Source organism: Tachypleus tridentatus, chromosome 11 (genome assembly GCF_004210375.1).
Source record: "Tachypleus tridentatus isolate NWPU-2018 chromosome 11, ASM421037v1, whole genome shotgun sequence".
NCBI lineage: Eukaryota > Metazoa > Arthropoda > Merostomata > Xiphosura > Limulidae > Tachypleus > Tachypleus tridentatus.
The window spans coordinates 59,343,967-59,363,641 of NC_134835.1; the positions used below are offsets into that span (position 1 = coordinate 59,343,967).

Consider the following 19,675-nt stretch of genomic DNA (forward strand, 5'->3'; position numbering starts at 1 on the left):
CATTCCATTCGATCCAGTCCTGCCTCCAATCTGCTTAAATCAAATGAATGCTCTTTAGTAATGCACAATTTTTTCAATCATTTATTATTGTATCAACAGTTTTAAAACTTTGATTTATTTTCTTACAGTAGAGAATGAATTACTCAAAGTAAATCTAGATGAAAATAGACACAATCAGGAAACCAATACAACACGAAGACCATCAACTACGGTGCCAAATAAACAAGCTCAAGAGAGAACTCATTCTCTATACCTCCACCAGGGTAATGTTTCTCAGGAATATTTAGCACTGAATCCAGGAGAACACGTACATACAGAACAGGTAACTTCAGACGCTTTAACAATGAACATTGATCGATATGATAGTAGCAAATCTCAAGTTCCATTTCACGAAAATACTCTAGCGAAAGAAAGTTATCAAGCCAATCAGAAACCCATGAATTATTTAGAACCGTCATTTACATCAATGGGCAATGGAGCATTCACTCGAAATTCACAAGGTTCTTTTCGGCACCAAAGAAAACCCAGCTATAGAGAAATAGAAAGTAAATATACTATGCGCCAGGTAGCAACTGAGAACCTTGACCAGTACTCTCTCGAACATGAACAATTTAAGACTCGTGCTCGTTCTAGCCAGTCTCCAAATCAATTGAGTATACACAAATTACAAACCGTTCAACCTCCTTTGAACACTACACAACATCCCGTACGCTACACTCCGGACTGTACTCCTGACTCCGGGGTTTCCGAAAGCATGGACAATTATGACCTTTCTCCTGGTCATGTGCCACGGCGATCTACTCTACCTAATCTCTATGCTGAGAATTTTCAGAGTCAGACTGATCCTGGACTCTTTGTTTCTGCTCCTAGTGATAGTGAAAGAGGTAGCAGCGCTGTGTTGACTACCTCTCGCTTAAGTGAGAAAGAAGAAAAAATATTTGATTCCACACCTCCAAGGACTACGTCCCTTTACGGTGGAGTAACAAAAAGACAACCCCCTTCTCAACTCCAACCCAGTAAGCCTGCGGTTTTTAAAAGAAAAAAAAGTCTTCCTGATATTCAGGCAGCAGTAACGAAATCTAAGATAATGACGAGAAGAAGTGTCCGAGCTGAGCTCTCAGAGAAGAGAGGAGGTTCGAAGAATGCAAATGGAAGCAGAACGGCTCCGAGCTAATCCATTACTGTATTTCTTTAATCCTGATGTCAAGGTAAGTGAAGAGAGCGTAATGCTCTTTAATTTGCTAAACTAATATACTTTATTTCCATTCTTACAGTGTAAAGGTAAGGTTTTACTTGGGTAGAATCATAATAATATTATGTCAAGGCATCATAAAGTATTTCCATCTGTAATATGAAACTTAAAACGAGATTAATGACTGTCACACTAACGTATGTTACGTATTATAATTATTTCGGACAAGTCTCCGATTTATTATGTTACGTATTACGATTTCAAACAAACGGAAATTTGAATTTAAAAGTGAATTGAATGTTGATATTGTTTAATTGTTTAAAATATCTTTAGATATTTGCCAAGAAGGTTGATATAATTTTCTTTCTTAACACAAATATACTTTAATATACAAACAACAATATAATTTATAATAACAGTTATTACAGATAATAATTTATATACAAAACATTTACACTCTTGCAAACAATACTGAGTCTTTTCTCTGGACTGGAACTGAATCTTTTATCAACGTTCGAGGAGAACGAATTAATTCTGAATTGATATAGGTACATTTCACTGTTGATACACAAGTACATTCTTTTGACGAAAAGCTAACTATCTTTTTAACACGTAAGTTTTTCCACTGACAAAAATATCTAATGTCCTCGTAGAAATACTGACCTTAGTTCACAGATATCAAACGGTTTGTAAATTTTTAAATCCATAAACGTTCCTGGTCAAATATATATATTTTCCGATTAATAAGGGTTTATCAGTTATAGCTTCCAAGTTTTATAGTATACTAACTGAAGAAAACCAACAATATTATTAAACTGTCTCTTGACGCGTCGGTTTATAATCCTTAAGATAAGTCCTCGAAAGTTCACTTGGCAACAATGCTAGCAATCATTAGTAGTTTACATCACACATGGTTGATTCTTATGCTCAAGAATCTTCTACAAATTAGAAAACAGGCGGGACTTTTGCAATACAAAATTGCATTTCTAAATATATATTAAACTGGAACAAACATAGATAGTAAAATAAATACATAATAGTAAATCCGTTACACGTATATTATGATGTATTTATATTATTTAATGGACTATAATAGTGCGTATCTAGATATGTCCTTTGAAATACAGGAAAACCATAATAATTTCCATACTGTTTTATAACACAAAAGCTGAATTTTTGTCATATGACGTTAAATAATGATAAATTTTTCTCCTCAAAATTAAATCTAAATTAATGTTCTATGAACATGTTTTCCAAAAGTTAATTACAAGCCAGTAACATATATGTATGGAAAATGAATATCCAATTACTAGTTCACGAAAACAACTTTTCATGTACATTTGATCACATCCTTTGAGTGCCGCTTCATAAACATTTTGTTTTCTGTATATTTTAAGGTATGTCTAAATATTCTTATTGATAAATCTATTCAAACATGCGAAGAAATTGATTCCAAAAAATATTCCTACTTGTCAACTGTATAAACCTGAAAGTTATTAATAGTTATGTTAAAATCAGTGAATAACATAATGAATTTCAGTCTTTCGTTCGGACACTTCCTAGTAGTGCTTTGTTAACCTGCTGGGCTAAAAAAAGCGCACTTCAATTCAGGTGTTTCCGAAATTAACATATGCTGCGTGTAGAACATGCAGGTTGTTATTGAATTGAAGCCGAAGGTTCCGATTGGACAAAATTTGGTGATGTTACGTTAATGTGTCCCTTAACAACCAAGGAAACATAAGGGGTAATTTCAGCCAATGATTCTGATGTTTGTGCACCAACAACACCAAGCGTGAAGCACTGGTTTTCCCGCTTCTATTTTATTACTCATCGAGTTCGCTACCAACCTACCCTCAAATCTACTTCTGTGCCCAAAGTAATGCATCGTCCATTTTGAATATATTTGGCTGAAATAATTTTGAAAAGACAAACTTGTTTGTCAGTCAAAAATTGTCGTTTTTTCGTTCAAGTTAAGAGTCGATCGGTATTGCAACGGTCGAAATATCGGTGACACTAATAGAGGGCTTTTTGTTTTTTAAATTGTAGATGTCCTATTTACATTTTACACTGAATCTTATTTTTTTTTCTTTACTAAAAAAGCCTGATTGTTCTATCTGTGCTCTGCCCACAGAGCGGGTATCAAAAAACAATTTTTAGAATCATAAACCCTCAGACTTACCAATAAGCTACCGAGTAAGGGGGATTTTCTATTTATAAGTGTGAAAAACAAGTAATCTGGTGTTATACTGTATTCAGTGTTTATGTGCCCGGCATGGCCAAGCGCGTAAAGCGTGCGACTCGTAATCTGAGGGTCGCGGGTTCGCATCTCCGTCACGCCAAACATGCTCGCCTTTTCAGCCGTGGGGGCGTTATAATGTGCGATCAATCCTACTATTCGTTGGTAAAAGAGTAGCCCAAGAGTTGGCGGTGAGTGGTGATGACTAGCTGCCTTCCCTCTAGTCTTACACTGCTAAATTAGGGAGGCTAGCACAGATAGCCCTCGAGTAGCTTTGTGCGAAATTCAAAACAAACAAACAAAATCAATGTTTATGGGAAATTGAGTAAATATGACAAAGAAAACAAACAAATGGTTTAAAGATATATCACCGTGTTCTATCTGATATGGAATTACAATAACTCGCAAAAAAAACGTTTTTTAAAACTATGACATTTTATCATTGATATTAAAACGCTGAGAAAAAATAACACGTAGGTAACGTGTAACATTCGAAAATGAGTTACAGACACATGCAACTAACCAGTGATATCAAAATAAAATAAAAATACATATCATGGTTGAAATTCGCAACTTTCTAACTCACGAAATACATCTGAATATTAAATAATGCAAAAGTGTGTCATATGTAGAAACAACCTTAATTTCAGTGTAATATTTTCAACACAAAATTTCTTGCCATATTTGGTAAAAAATAAATTAATACCGTAATTACCGATAAACTACGTTTCGTCTTATATCTTATACAGGCTTAGTTAAAAACAAATACAGCCCAGTACAGCCTCATAGGACGGTAGGAGGTAAAGTGGATCCAAAGTAGTTTATAACCTATTTATATACTCTAGAATGCTTTAAAGCCAACTTTTTGATCTGCCTATCATGTTCCCTTCAAGAGCTCTCCATCTGATTACTCTTGAATCATTTCACTCCGCTATTGAATATTTAGCTTATTACTTTTATTTTCATTGAAAGCAATGTATACCAATATCTGACTGTCACTAACCATATCATGTTACCAGCCAAACACACCTCTTTGTCTGAAAAAAAAAGATGAATATAATTGAGTTACTGGCCCTGTTTTCTAATAACTCGAATGGAGAATCTATAAGCTCATTATATTTTGGTTAAAAATGTAATTTGAAAGTTTTGTTTAGTTGTCGATAGAGGCGAAGCTTGTCCAAACCTCATAAACGATTTTTGCACTTAAATCAAAAATGTCAATTCCTAATTCAAGTAGAAGATGTTTATTTTGTACATGTATAGATGTAGTGGTATGTTCTTGTGACAACCATACAACTAATGGACGTACAGTTGCAGTGAGTGTTAATTTTGGATAAAACATGGTCATCTTATATTACCTAATTAAACATTGTCAACTAAATCTACATCAAAGTTTGGTTCACTTATTTTTTTATTATCTTAACTACAAAAAAACAGCTGTTAAACAGGAAATGGTGTGTTTCGTCTTCCAACGAATGTTGACAGAAACTGGTTTTACTATCAGCTGTAAGGCTCGACAAATCCAAGTAATGTATACTGTACTACAACATTTCACTTTGCGAAACAACGCATTAGCTCCTGCTATATTCAAACTTAAAACGTAAAAGATTCTTTGCATGGAACTTATGTGGTTCTAGTCGCACAAGTCCAGGTCTTTGTGAAAGCAACGTGATCTACTCGCACATACTTTGGCCAAATTAGTCCATAGAAAGCCCGGTTAGGCTAGCTGCCAAATTACTCTCTTCCCAGATTAGCTAACTGGTTGCCTCGGTCGCTTCTTGACACAACTCATGTTCTTACATACTAGAAAACAATCTTGTTACGACCCCATTGGTTGACTTTTGTCTACTGGGAATCGTTTTGTGTAAACTTTCCACTATATATACCGAAATAAGCACACTAGGAGGGATGAGCGGCGTTTGATGTAATACATTTACGTATGGTCTACATATAGACTAAGTAGGTGGAGCTGATCGTAGACTATTTTACTTAAGCTTGTCCTAAATATTATTTTACCAGCGTAATAACAAGTAGAATATTCTCATTAAACTGCTCAAGGTCGCAAAAATGTTTAACTTGTATGCGAATTGAAGATATTCTCTTTATACAAATAAAAATTAAGAAAGCGATTAACAGACAGTAAGTAATTTATCCTATCATAACTCAATGCCAATAAAATATTACAGTTATCTATAACTGGATAAACTAACTGTACTCAGTAACTATACGGATTAAAGCTGAACATAGACAACTTAATGTTAAACATCCACTGTGGTATCAATTTACCCAACAACCATGTAGTTTCAAAGTCTTCCACTTAATCCCAGATATAAAAATTTTCATTACTGTTTGTAAGTCAAATAGTTGTTGTTTGTTTGTTTTTTTCTAATTTATTACAGACGTTAAATTAGATAAATTCTCCAAAATAACAATGACATTTTTTTCCAAAACAGATACGGAGAAAATACTGAAATCTAAGCACTATACATTTGATCTTACATTATTTTGAAAATTTAATATTTATAGAGGCCTCCCAGTGGCTCAGCGCTATGTCTGTGGACTTACCACGCTAAAAATCGGGTTTCGATACCTGTGGTGGGCAGAGCACAGATAGTCCATTGCGTAGCTTTGTGCTTAATTCAAAACAACAACTGTTTATAGAGAAAAAATAAAGAAAAGTTCTTAGGTAACTTTTAACTAATATTTATTAATTCTAGGTGGGTTAACTTTTTAGTGTTTGCACGTATAAATAACTCAGATCAAAAGATATACATCTGGTTCTAGCCCTTTTCAGATTACTGTGGTATCAATTTACCCAACAACCACGTAGTTTCAAAGTCTTCCACTTAATCCCAGATATAAAAATTTTCATTACTGTTTGTAAGTCAAATAGTTGTTGTTTGTTTGTTTTTCTAATTTATTACAGACGTTAAATTAGATAAATTCTCAAAATAAAATGACATTTTTTCAAAACATTCTTGTGACAACCATACAACTAATGGACGTACAGTTGCAGTGAGTGTTAATTTTGGATAAAACATGGTCATCTTATATTACCTAATTAAACATTGTCAACTAAATCTACATCAAAGTTTGGTTCTTATTTTTTTTTATTATCTTAACTACAAAAAAAAACAGCTGTTAAACAGGAAATGCTGTGTTTCGTCTTCCAACGAATGTTGACAGAAACTGGTTTTACTATCAGCTGTAAGGCTCGACAAATCCAAATAATGTATACTGTACTACAACATTTCACTTTGCGAAACAACGCATTAGCTCCTGCTATATTCAAACTTAAAACGTAAAAGATTCTTTGCATGGAACTTATGTGGTTCTAGTCGCACAAGTCCAGGTCTTTGTGAAAGCAACGTGATCTACTCACACATACTTTGGCCAAATTAGTCCATAGAAAGCCCGGTTAGGCTAGCTGCCAAATTACTCTCTTCCCAGATTAGCTAACTGGTTACCTCGGTTTACTGTGGTATCAATTTACCCAACAACCATGTAGTTTCAAAGTCTTCCACTTAATCCCAGATATAAAAATTTTCATTACTGTTTGTAAGTCAAATAGTTGTTGTTTGTTTGTTTTTTCTAATTTATTACAGACGTTAAATTAGATAAATTCTCCAAAATAACAATGACATTTTTTTTCCAAAACAGATACGGGGAAAATACTGAAATCTAAGCACTATACATTTGATCTTACATTCTTTTGAAAATTTAATATTTATAGAGGTCTCCCAGTGGCTCAGCGCTATGTCTGTGGACTTACCACGCTAAAAATCGGGTTTCGATACCTGTGGTGGGCAGAGCACAGATAGTCCATTGCGTAGCTTTGTGCTTAATTCAAAACAACAACTGTTTATAGTGAAAAAATAAAGAAAAGTTCTTTGGTAACTTTTAACTAATATTTATTAATTCTAGGTGGGTTAACTTTTTAGTGTTTACACGTATGAATAACTCAGATCAAAAGATATACATCTGGTTCTAGCCCTTTTCAGATTACTGTGGTATCAATTTACCCAACAACCATGTAGTTTCAAAGTCTTCCACTTAATCCCAGATATAAAAATTTTCATTACTGTTTGTAAGTCAAATAGTTGTTGTTTGTTTGTTTTTTCTAATTTATTACAGACGTTAAATTAGATAAATTCTCCAAAATAACAATGACATTTTTTTTCAAAAACAGATACGGGGAAAATACTGAAATCTAAGCACTATACATTTAATCTTACATTCTTTTGAAAATTTAATATTTATAGAGGTCTCCCAGTGGCTCAGCGCTATGTCTGTGGACTTACCACGCTAAAAATCGGGTTTCGATACCTGTGGTGGGCAGAGCACAGATAGTCCATTGCGTAGCTTTGTGCTTAATTCAAAACAACAACTGTTTATAGTGAAAAAATAAAGAAAAGTTCTTAGGTAACTTTTAACTAGTATTTATTAATTCTAGGTGGGTTAACTTTTTAGTGTTTACACGTATGAATAACTCAGATCAAAAGATATACATCTGGTTCTAGCCCTTTTCAGATTACCATATAATTCATTTTCGTACATGCCAGAAAACAATCAAATATTGGCAGTACTTGATTGAATTTCGCGCAAAGCTACACAGGGTTATCTACATTAGCCGTCCAAAAGTTAGCAGCGTAGGACTAAATGTTAGGCAGCTAGTCATCACCACCCACTGCCAACTTTTGAGCTACTCTTTTACCAACGAATAGTAGAAATAATGACAACATTACAACACCTCTCATGAATGAAAGAGAGAGCATGTTTGATGTGACGGGAATTCGAATCAGCGACCCTCAGTTTACTAGTTAAGCACCCTATCTACCTGGCTATGTCGGACTCTTGCTTTACTTGAAGTGACTTGCACTAGATTCCCTTAAGTAATAATAATGAAATGTCATTACTTGTTGTTTCGGGAGAATTGTTAATAGAGAAACACGAGTAGACTAATAAATAAATATAAGAGAGAATATATAGTCAACTGCATTAAACACTCATGCTCAATCTATAACGTATAATTTTCAAAACCAAATATTTTGTAAATTTGCCTTTTTTTAATCTGTGTAAAACCTGTCAAAACATATCAGTTTACACTCTTTTATATATATATATATATATTTAAATTGCATCCACATAAAATATATTCTCTAAATAATGGGTTATTGAAAGCGAAGCTGTTGCTGGTGTTTGTAATTAAACGCAAAGCTACATAATGGACTCAGATCAAAAGATACACATCTGGTTCTAGCCCTTTTCAGATTACCATATAATTCATTTTCTTACATGCCAGAAACACGGTTTCTAGCGTTGTAAGCCCGTAGACACTCCGCTATGTTACTGGGGGGCTTGTAAGTGCGACTCGTAATCCGAGGGTCGCGGGTTCGCGCCCGCGTCGCGTTAAACATGCTCGCCCTCCCAGCCGTGGGGGCGTATAAGGTGACGGTCAATCCCACTATTCGTTGGTAAAAGAGCAGCCCAAGAGTTGGCGGTGGGTGGTGATGACTACCTGCCTTCCCTCTAGTCTTACACTGCTAAATTAGGGACGGCTAGCACAGATAGCCCTCGAGTAGCTTTGTGCGAAATTCCAAAACAAACAAACAAACTCATTATTTTATTATTCTTAACGCAATTGTTGAGACTTAGCGCAAATGGTTTATAATTTACTTTCAAAATTCTGTAAGGGATAAAAGATTTGAAGCAAGTTAAGTTTCATCAAATTGAATCATAAAGAATTATCAACTACGTTTCAACATTTAAGTGATACAGGAAGTCAGCGATATATCAAATATTATATGGTGTATATAAACATATTTAGTACCCTTATAAGTGTAAGTTGTTTCAAATAGTTAATTTGCTAAAGACAGTTTGAAAGCTGATTTTACAAGTAATCTCATTTAATAGTTATATTTTGAAACCTTCAGTACTTGGTGAAACTTCATAATTACAAAATTGAAGAAAAACAAGACAAAAGTACAATTATATTGTTTCTTCCCAATTCTTTAAAATAATACTATGCGCTCTGCTTCGCTTCTTTGTGAGGATTTGGGTATGTTAAATTTTAAACACCCAGGAGGGTCAGGTGAACAAGACCTCTTCCTCCATCCCTAGCTTATGTCGACGACTACTATGTTATTGATGTAGTGCTTTTGGGCCAGAGTATCCCACAGTACTCCGGGCCTTTTCAGGGCAATGTCCATGTATTGTCTTGAGTTGTCCTTTTTATTTGTGTTTTTTTATTTTTTTATTTTCTTCTTTTATATATATATATTTCCATTATTATTTTTATTTTAAGTTTATCTATATATATATATATATTTAACGGAAAAAGAGAAAGAAAGAAAAAGGAAGAGAGAAAAAAATAATAATAATACAAAAAATGTGAATATTATACTAGTTTTAAGCGTCTAGTGCATAGTTGTCAGCTTGATTTATATTTCTTAAATATATATTCATAGGAGAGAGGTACGTGGTACTATTTTCATCATGTACGTAAATCACATAATAAATCATTTTTATGCCAACTTAAATTATAATAATTTAATGCATTATGCAAAAGTCTATAGGATACTGTCTCTAGGTTTGCATGCTTGTACATGAATGTGGATGAAGCACTACGTGGTAATTTATAATCTGAAGTTAAGATTGAATTTTGTGTTTTTTGTAGATTGTGTTATGTTTATCCAGGCTGGATATGTGTATTATATTATAGGTCTAATGTATGCTTTGTAGATTTTTATTATATTATCAGATGATGTGCTTCGATTTTTAACTGAAAGACTTCTTTCATAATTTACTTTTTTCCAGATTCTGGTCAGGATATTGTTAGTATGCTGTATCCAGGTTAATTTGGTATCATAAGCTAATCCTAAAAATTTAGCCGAAGTAGAAGTCTGTAAAAGAGATATATTCATGTATAACTTTGGTGGATCGTTTTGTTTGTTTTCTGTTTACTGTTTGTTTGTTTTTAAATTTCGCGCAAAGCTACACGAGGGCTATCTGCGCTAGCCTTCCCTAATTTAGTAGTTTAGGACTAGAGGGTAGGCAACTAGTCATCACCATCCACTGCCAACTCTTGGGCTACTCTTTTACAAACGAATAGTGGGCTGGATAGTAACATTATAACGCCCCCACGGCTGATAGGGCAAACATGTTTGGCGCGACAGAGATTCGAACCCCCGACCCTCAGAAAACGAGTCAATCGCTTTACCCACCTGGCCATGCCAGGCCCTCTGCTTACTGAATAAAAGTGAAAGATTTACTGACAAAATCTACGTAAACAAAGAATGTAAGACGTGCATTAGCTTCTCAGAATTATTTTTGCTAAATATCTGTGAATATAAATGTAATGCTATTATTGGTATTAAATTTACTTAGTTATTTTAAAAGCATGTTTTGAAAATGCATTTTACATAACTATTTTTATATCATTTTGCAATTATTCAGTTTTGAGTTACGAATGGCAAAATATGGTTTACGTCTATGTCTTGCCATATGTCATTTTTATGTATTTTCTTGTTCAAATGAAAAAGTGATAATTTCATTGATGATCACGTATTGTGCTTTCCTTTCTTGTCGTAAATAAGGAATTTTATTCATTCATAAAATTAAATTATCACAACAAAGTTGGGCTTTACTTTCTATTATTTAGGCATTATTTTAATATGATTACTTTTTAGTTTTATGTGATTATTTGATTTACATAGTTTACAGTTTACTTTTATATTGTTTCTTCAGCCATTTAACAAATGTTGTCAATGCTTTATTTTTCATTTTACAATTACTTACCAAACACAGATAAAGATCATTTTTTTCATTACTCATACATATTATTTCCGTCAATAGAATACCATGTCTATGTTGGTGGAGATATTACGTAACAAAACTAATACCACGTCTATGTTGGTGGAGATATTACGTAACAAAACTAATACCACGTCTATGTTGGTGGAGATATTACGTAACAAAACTAATACCTCGTCAATTATAAACCTACGGTTTTCGATCGATGAAGGCTCTCATCAGCGCAGTTAAATCCATAGTAAAGACTGTTACTCAAAGATATTTTATATTAGTTTCGTATTTGAACAGTTGTTTACCTATCGTAAATAAAATTCTACGGTTTATAATTTATATTTTATTGTTACTGAAATTGTACACTAATGCACTTGAATCTTGAGCACTGAAGATCAAATGAGAAGTAAATCGACAAACAAACTCCTTGACTAAATGTTAATTTTGGGGAAAAAAAAAAATGTGAATACTTTTAAGCTAAGTTATTGCTATTTCATTTCAACATTGTGAACAATTTAAGTGAAATTATGTTGTGTTTTTTCTATTCTTTCCTCTTATTTTATACAGGCCTGGTTCTCGAGACAACAGTTAGTAATACTGGTTCTGTTCGTCAATATCAGCTTGGCTTTCATGTTCTTCAAACTTCTGACATAATCAGAAACAAAGACCGCTTTCTTCAGTATATGTTTCCTCGAGGCCTAGCTGCTGTTGAAAGGAAACAGGGTAGCAGCTCTTTTCATTATTCATTGTTACTCCGCCCAGTCTGTTTCCACAGTCTCTTAAATTCGTTTCCGCTCTTCACTTGTAACAACTTTGTGGAGCTTGGCCATCCAACAAGCACGATAAGAGTGTATTTTCAGGCAGAGCCTTTGTGCGTTTTATATACGAGAACTCAAAGCAACTGATACCTGAAAATCTTTTTTGTTGTTGTTGTTGTTCTGAAAGTTAAAGAAGTGATATGTGTGTGATTTATAGAAAAATAATATCTCAAATTTTAAATTGTGTTTTACTCTAAACAAATATGACAGTAAAGGTAATTCAAATTATATATTGCAGTAGATAATTAAATATATTAAATTATAACTGTGAAATTGTAGAGCAATACAAAACAATACTTGTAATGTTTGTTTAAATTTAAAAATAATCTGTTATAAACAACTTAAGCTAAGTTTAAAAAGTTTCCTTTTCTATTCAGGGCCTTCTTGTAAAAGTTGATAAACAGATTGATCAGTTAAAATAAACATTGATTCACTGCGAATCTGTATTTCTTTTCATGGTATGGAAATTGGAACAACGTATTCTGAGAATGCAACAGGATTGTGTTTTCTATGTGTGACAGTTGATGTATTGCTTAAGAAAAATACAAAGATTTAAACTCGGATATATGTTTATGTATTATTGAAGCTTAAAACCAAATACTGCCACTTACAAGTCACTTTATTTCTTTTAGCTCACGTCACAATGAAATGGAAAATAATTAAGGTCTCTGGAAATCGATCACGTGAAATTTCAGCAAACCAGATAATATTTTTGGAATGTTTTTCAGTCTAATTCAGTTTTATAGACCCACAAACGGTTAATCTCTAAATATAAACTTCTTAATGTAAATTTATAAAAATGTAATAACAACCAACGCGTGATGTGTTTCGAATAATATTTATATTCTCTACAGTTGTTGATTCTCGTTTTACATAGATAAATATTATGAAAGGACTTTTATATGAGCTGTTTATTTCGTGGATCTTTTACAACGTGAAAATTTCAATAATTTAATCAAATCTTCAGAAACTTCAGAAATTGATTCTGTTGTGTATTTTCCTTTTCTTCGTACTGGTGAATTTACATTTTGTAGAAGACGTAATGCTAAAGTTTAATTTTGTTTGGTTCAGATTGAAAAAAAAAAGTATTTATAATTAATAGAAGTTATTTGGTGGTCACTTCTAACAATAATTTAAACGTCTTTAGAAGTAGTGTCATATAGGCCTGGATCTTACACAGTTCATTAGCAATATATTCTTGCAAAAGCAAAGATACCAAATCCAATATGAATTTAAATATAAATCGTTTTTTAGAACATTATCTGAAATACTGTTAATAGTAATTTCATGGAAATTTTATGAATGGAACTTTAAGTATTAACGACACTTAAGAATTTGTCATTTTCAAGTAGGTGTTTTATTTGTTTTATATAAAAATATGCGATGAAAATACGCTTGCAACACAACATCTTTTTCACACTTTCTTGCCATATCGAATGTGTTTTCGCACGGTGTATCATACTTCTTAGTTTGAGCATGCTTCTTGAATTAATGGTTTCTTCTAATTGTACATCTCTGATTCCAATGTTTTTTTGTGATTGACGTAAATAAGTAAATCGATTCATCAGATTTTTAAGTAGGAAAGTTTAGGTAGAACATGGCTTGAATTACACTTATATTAATAATAAAGCAGGGATTAACTTTCATTCAAAATTGTATTCAATTATTTGATCATTAGAGTGTGTCTTATCTTTAATGTGTATTTATTATCTGCACTACTAATAACTTGAACGTGCAAATTTACACTGGAGCATCGTATTTTAAGACACGATGGAGAATTCAAAATGTTGGCTTTGTTGTGCCTTTACAATTTTTTTTTAATATGAACAAACAATATCCTTATATAGTGAATAAGCGTTCGAAAACCAGACTGAAATGTTTAAGTAGGGGATTCTTAATTCTATCCAAAGATTTAAAAATTCAAAAGTTCATTCGATTTATACTTGAAAAAAAAAGAGAAACAGTGAGATGATACAGTCAGCTGCACTGAAGTGAAACTTGAATTACCCGGATGAATTTATAACTATTTACATTCAAAAAACTATCTGGGAAAAATTACAAGAGGATGCTGTTTAGAATGCTGTATTTCATTTGAACCAAAATACATGATGGCTTCTTCAGTTTCGAAAAAGTATCAAACTAAGACGAAGATATACTGCTGTCATGGGTATCTACAAGGAGGGGTAGTTGATCCCTGGATTATCGGTTTTGCGGTTCCTTAGTTATAGCTTTGATATCATTTTGTTATCTTTTCCCTCTGTAATATATCCTGTGGACGCCTATAACCGCCATAAAGAAATGTTTTTATGATAACAGTAATTTTCAAACAAAATCATTTATCTATAATTTAACAATTCAAAACAAATTGCATAGTTCTTTTAATATAAAGATTTTGCTTTGGTAGCATATTTAACTGTGTAAAAAACGTTCTGTACATGACTTTGTTCTCTTAGTGGTACAAATGTATTATTAATACGTCTTTTATAAACTAAATACTCAAATTCAATACACAAGGTCTATAAGTACAGCGGTCGATAGACCTAACTCACAAGTACAATTAAACAATCAATTACTTGTTGCCTTTTCACTCCTAACCACGACATAAATTCAAACCTAGCTGACTATAATTCATTCATTATTTCTTATGGAACAAATTATTGAGCATTCACGTACTTAATATTCCATCAACTTGGCTAATTTTCAGTGATATCACACTCAGATCTAGTATCCATTATTTTCACAGTTTTAGCAATCTAATTATCCAATGATTTTTCATGACAATTTCTAGTAACGTTATTTTAAGTTATTGTTGCAACATCTTTCGTGTGGTTTATATTTTTCATTCTTTGTAAACAGTTGTATAATGAACCGTTTAAACTCTTTCAGGTCTTCATTGCAAAGAAAAGGTGTTTCTGTATCATTTGATCTGATACGTTTATAATACCTGAGTAATAAATTTATTTGTAGGTCTACAAATCTGAATGATTCATGTTCCATTATGATGTATACCTGATTTACATTTTTTTATCCACTATTGCATGTGTAAATTAATCGAGTGTCAAAAAATCTGTAATTTCACGTGTGGTTTTGGAGTAAGACACATGAACAACCGTTTTCACATCTTCTACAATTTCAGCTCAAGTCTCTTCTTTCCTTCTTCCAGTGCTCCTAAATGTTACTTTGATGTGATACTCTAAACTGTTTGGTAAGGCAGCCACCAATACTTGATAGCTGTTATTACTCTCAACTGGAAGATTGCTCTAAATAATATTTCGACCTAAGCGTGATATACCAAAAAGTACTTTCCCATTATGATATATTAGTTTTCAAGTGGGTAGTATTGTTAAACTAGCCATCTAAATTCTAGAACTGGATTGGATACTGATAAACTGAAGTGGTCCTAGAAGGTTCTGCGGTCATAACTGGCTCTCCGAATTTATATTTCACAATCAACTGTTTTTGAGGCTGAAATTATTGGCCAAATGAAAAAACCAGGTGAGGCTGATTTGATCATTGCAAATTTTGTTTCAAAATATCTTATTCTAGAACTGACCTTCTTCCATACGTTTTCTATGACTTCTTCAATTTTGTTGTTATAAACCCAATGCCTATCTTTAGTGGCCTCTTCGATACTATCGTCAATAATATGGATTTCTATTTTTAATTCTTTCTTAAATCTTGTTTCTATTCTAATTTTTTATTAAATTCTATTCCATTATCTCTTGATCTTATTTCAATTTACTATAATGTTCATCTGCTCTTATTTTTTATTTCAGTGTTCTTATTTGAATTTGCTTTTGTCTTTCTTTTTTGTTCTTCTTTTAATTTTTCCATATATTTTTTAACCTTGTTTTAACATCTGATTTTTCATTATCTCTTTCTTCTAGATCTTTATTGCTGTGTTTCTTCCTGCTTATTCTTATTTCTACTATTTCATCAATTCCAACACATTTTCTAGACTGAACATTAAATTGGAGAAATGTGCTTGAGTTGGGGTTGGAAATATGATGAAACAATATGAAAAAGAATTAAAAGAAAACCATAAGAAGGAAACAGAAAAACTGGAGAAACAATTAGTAGATCTTGGGAGAAACATAAAAGAATACCAAGAAGAAATAGATAGGAAAGTAAAAGAAAATGTAAGAGACAAAAATCAATAGAAAGAGGTAAAACTAGAAGAGAGAAAAAATAATTAAAAAGATAAACTTTCGTAGAGAATTTGAAAGAAAGAAACATACATTTTAAAGAAAAGTTAAGAATGAAAATTAATTTGATTGAAGACGAGATAAAAAACGTTATTGCAAAGGTACAGAATGGTTAGGAAATTGAAGTAGTAAAAATATATGGCTATGAAGTGCAGAGAAGCTGTAAAGAAAAAAATTGAAGTAGTACAAAAAGATACCTATGACATATAAAACAAAACCAGCCAGACCACAAATCCTTCATCTGCCCAATGAATGATTGCGTCTTAAAGCACCTTTAAATAAGGAATAATAGAACACATTTGGTTCAAAGTTGTTACATTACTACCGTGTCTCCTTCCAAGACAACTTTAACTGTATCATTATGTATAAGAACTTAGCAAGGGTTTTAACAACATCGTCCTTTTAAAAACCAATGAAATCTTATTGAAAAGTACGTGGGAAGCATATTAAGCTCATCTCAAAGTAATTTAAAAGTGAATGTGCTTAACAGTAAAAACAAACTAGAAAGAAACTAAACATTCACTTACTTTTTTTTTAAATTGGCTGACTAATGCAGTAATAATACACTAGTACTAGTATCACGACAAAAGAAAATCAATAGTTAACCAGTCTTTGACTCATTGACTAACTCTCAAACCCGTTAACTCTGGTATATCTATGCGATATTTGTTTTCCAAACCTCATGAAGGTTCGAATTGCTAAGAAAATTTCTAGGCATTACACATAGAAATTACTTCAAGCCAAAACGATCTAAAAAAAACAACAGAAAAACTTCTAAGTTTTAATACTAAAAACATTGTCTTACCATGTCATTGTAGTAGTATAATTGTCTTTAGGTATTCAGAATAACAGTAACATCATATTTATCAGGCTTCAGACAGCTTGCAACTCAGTTATTATTTTAGAACCAATGTAAATACTGATGAATCAAACGAACAGTCATTTATTTGTTTGTTGTTAAGCATAAAGCTACACAATAGCTCATTTGATTCGTACCCACCACGTGTATCGAAACACGATTTTGACCCTTGTAAGTTCTCAGCTTTACTGCTGAGTCACCAAGGGACAAGCACTCAAATTCAAAATATTTTCAATTTTTTTTAAGAGTGAAATGTAAAAATGCTAAAATAACAAAACTTAGAACTACTTGTAACACTTTTCTTTCACATAACTGGCATAGTTAGGTGATTATGGCGTTAGACTCGCGATCTTTAAGTCGCGAGTTCGAATCCTCGTCCCACTAAATATGCTCGTTCTTTCAGTCGTGGGACAATTATAATGTTATGGTCAATCGCGCTATTCGTTGATAAAAGAGTAGCCCAAGAGTTGGTGATGACTAACTGCCATCCCTCCAGTCTTTTCTTTCACTACTAAATTAGGGACGACTAGCACAGATAGCCCTCGTGTAGCTTTCCGTGAGATTCAAACCAAAGTATTCACAAATTGTCTAAGCTATGGTGGAAACTGTTAAAGAGTTTTATATGGACTGCTGTTGCATTCTGTCCAGTTTAGGGAACGACATTCTGAATTTTATCTTTAACTACAGTAGCTACTGATCGATAAGCTAATAACTGCACTCAACGATTAGTAGGAAAGTCCTAAAAAGATTCCACACAACAGAAAACCAAGCAAAATGTAAAAGAAGTAATTTTGCTTAAGATTACGTTATAAAATGTTACATAACTTAAGATTACGTTACAAAAAATATTATAAATTAGCAAATGCATTGAGTTATATCTTGACAACACAATAAGATTATTTTCCACAGACTTCAATGAATACAAGTAATTGTCGTAGCATATAAACACAAAGGTGGGCGATTTGCAATTGAAAATTACGTTCAGTTGAATAAATTCTTTTGTGAAGTTACCTTTCGTTGCACATTTGTATATTTATACTATTTAACTTAAAGACAGTGCATAAGCCAGAATAACTGTTTTGATTTTTATTTCATATTAATTCTATTGTGTATTAAATTAAATAGATACTTAACCCCCCCACACACACTTTTGTTTTACAGAACAAACGTTGAAGTGGTCTTTAACACAAGATTGTTTATGCCGTATATTTATTAATAAGTCTATCAGAATGTTTATTAAGGGCACATCCTCTGCATCACTAGGAAGACTTATTTATAGGAAAAAGAAACCATAGTCTCAAACTACTGTATCTTAGAATAGGGCCAGCATGGTTGATACTCAGCTGAAGCTTGAGACTTTATAGCACGCAAACCGAACACCAGAACAGACAAGTTCTAACCTTAACCATACATACCCAGAGACTAATCAAGAAACAAAATGAGCATAGTTTAGTTCTAGATCACATACTTTATATTTATCTATAACTCATTACTCAAATAAAAAACCTATATTATATTTAAAAATATATGAACAATTAAATATTTAACTAGATTTCAAAACACTCAGAAACTTGGGCGCTTTTGAATAGTTATTTATTCTTCTTTAGACTTTAAATATTTGGAAGAGCCCAAATTTTAGGTGTTTTGAAATATACTTAACATTTTTTGGGGATCATTTCTGCTAAATCTTTCATCGTGGCTAAATGGTTAAGTATTTAAATCTAATTTATGAAGCGGTTTAGTTATAATATCTAAAATCGTAATAGTGAACATAGTGGTTATATAAATGAAGTAACTCCAAAAAATATTTTAAAATAATCTGTTCTATTATAACAAATATAAGTAATAACTAGTGTAACTATTTCAAAATTAGCAGGTGTCTATCTAAAAAACGATAATTGTAATTTATGTAAAGTCCGTATTATTTTGACTAATCCATTAAACTGAGACAACTACTAAGTTAAAGTTATCGAATACTGTATAATTAATTAAACTTCTCTCCACAAGCATTTGTATCTGAATTAACAATCCTGAACATCTGACCCCAAGTGGTACAGCAGTATGTCTGCGGACTCACATCATTAGAATTCGAGCTTCGATACTCGTGATGGGCAGAGCACAGAAAGCCCATTGTGTAGCTTTGGGTTTAATTTCAAAAACAAACAAACCAACCAAAGAAAACTGTTCATCTAAGTACCGTTAAACTGCTCACGTGACATAATAGCCTGAAATATTGCGCGTTTAAAAATGCCTTAAAACATTTTTTTTTTTAAATACGTTTTGAAATAAGTATAATATGAAAGTTTTGTATATTTCTGGTATAAAATAAAATCCGTAGAAATATTAAAATACAACCGATGTTTTAGTGAATGTCATTTTTATCCAGTAAATACTTAATTTCCGTCTCACTCTCGTGATTTAAAACTTTTTTCAAATTAAGTTAGTTTGTTTACGTATTTCTATTTTATTTGCTGTGATCGTAAAAATCTCTATCCTTTAAAAAGAAGTTAGTGGTATCGTAAAATGTATCAATCATGAAATAAAAGTATCTTTCTTCATAAA

General features: G+C 32.3%; 1 long non-coding RNA gene and 1 pseudogene across 2 annotated transcripts in view; both read left to right on the forward strand.

Annotated features, from left to right (window-relative positions):
- Positions 1-12,612, forward strand: part of LOC143232238 (uncharacterized) — a 56,939-nt pseudogene extending 44,327 nt beyond the window's left edge. The window contains exons 5-6 of the transcript XR_013017457.1: positions 129-1,208; positions 11,799-12,612. The product of XR_013017457.1 is annotated as an uncharacterized LOC143232238 (transcript). The remainder of the gene's footprint in view (positions 1-128; positions 1,209-11,798) is intronic.
- Positions 12,613-15,414: 2,802 nt separating this feature from the next.
- Positions 15,415-19,675, forward strand: LOC143232241 (uncharacterized). The gene is made up of 2 exons (XR_013017460.1): positions 15,415-15,544; positions 15,937-19,675. It is a non-coding gene; the product is annotated as an uncharacterized LOC143232241 (long non-coding RNA).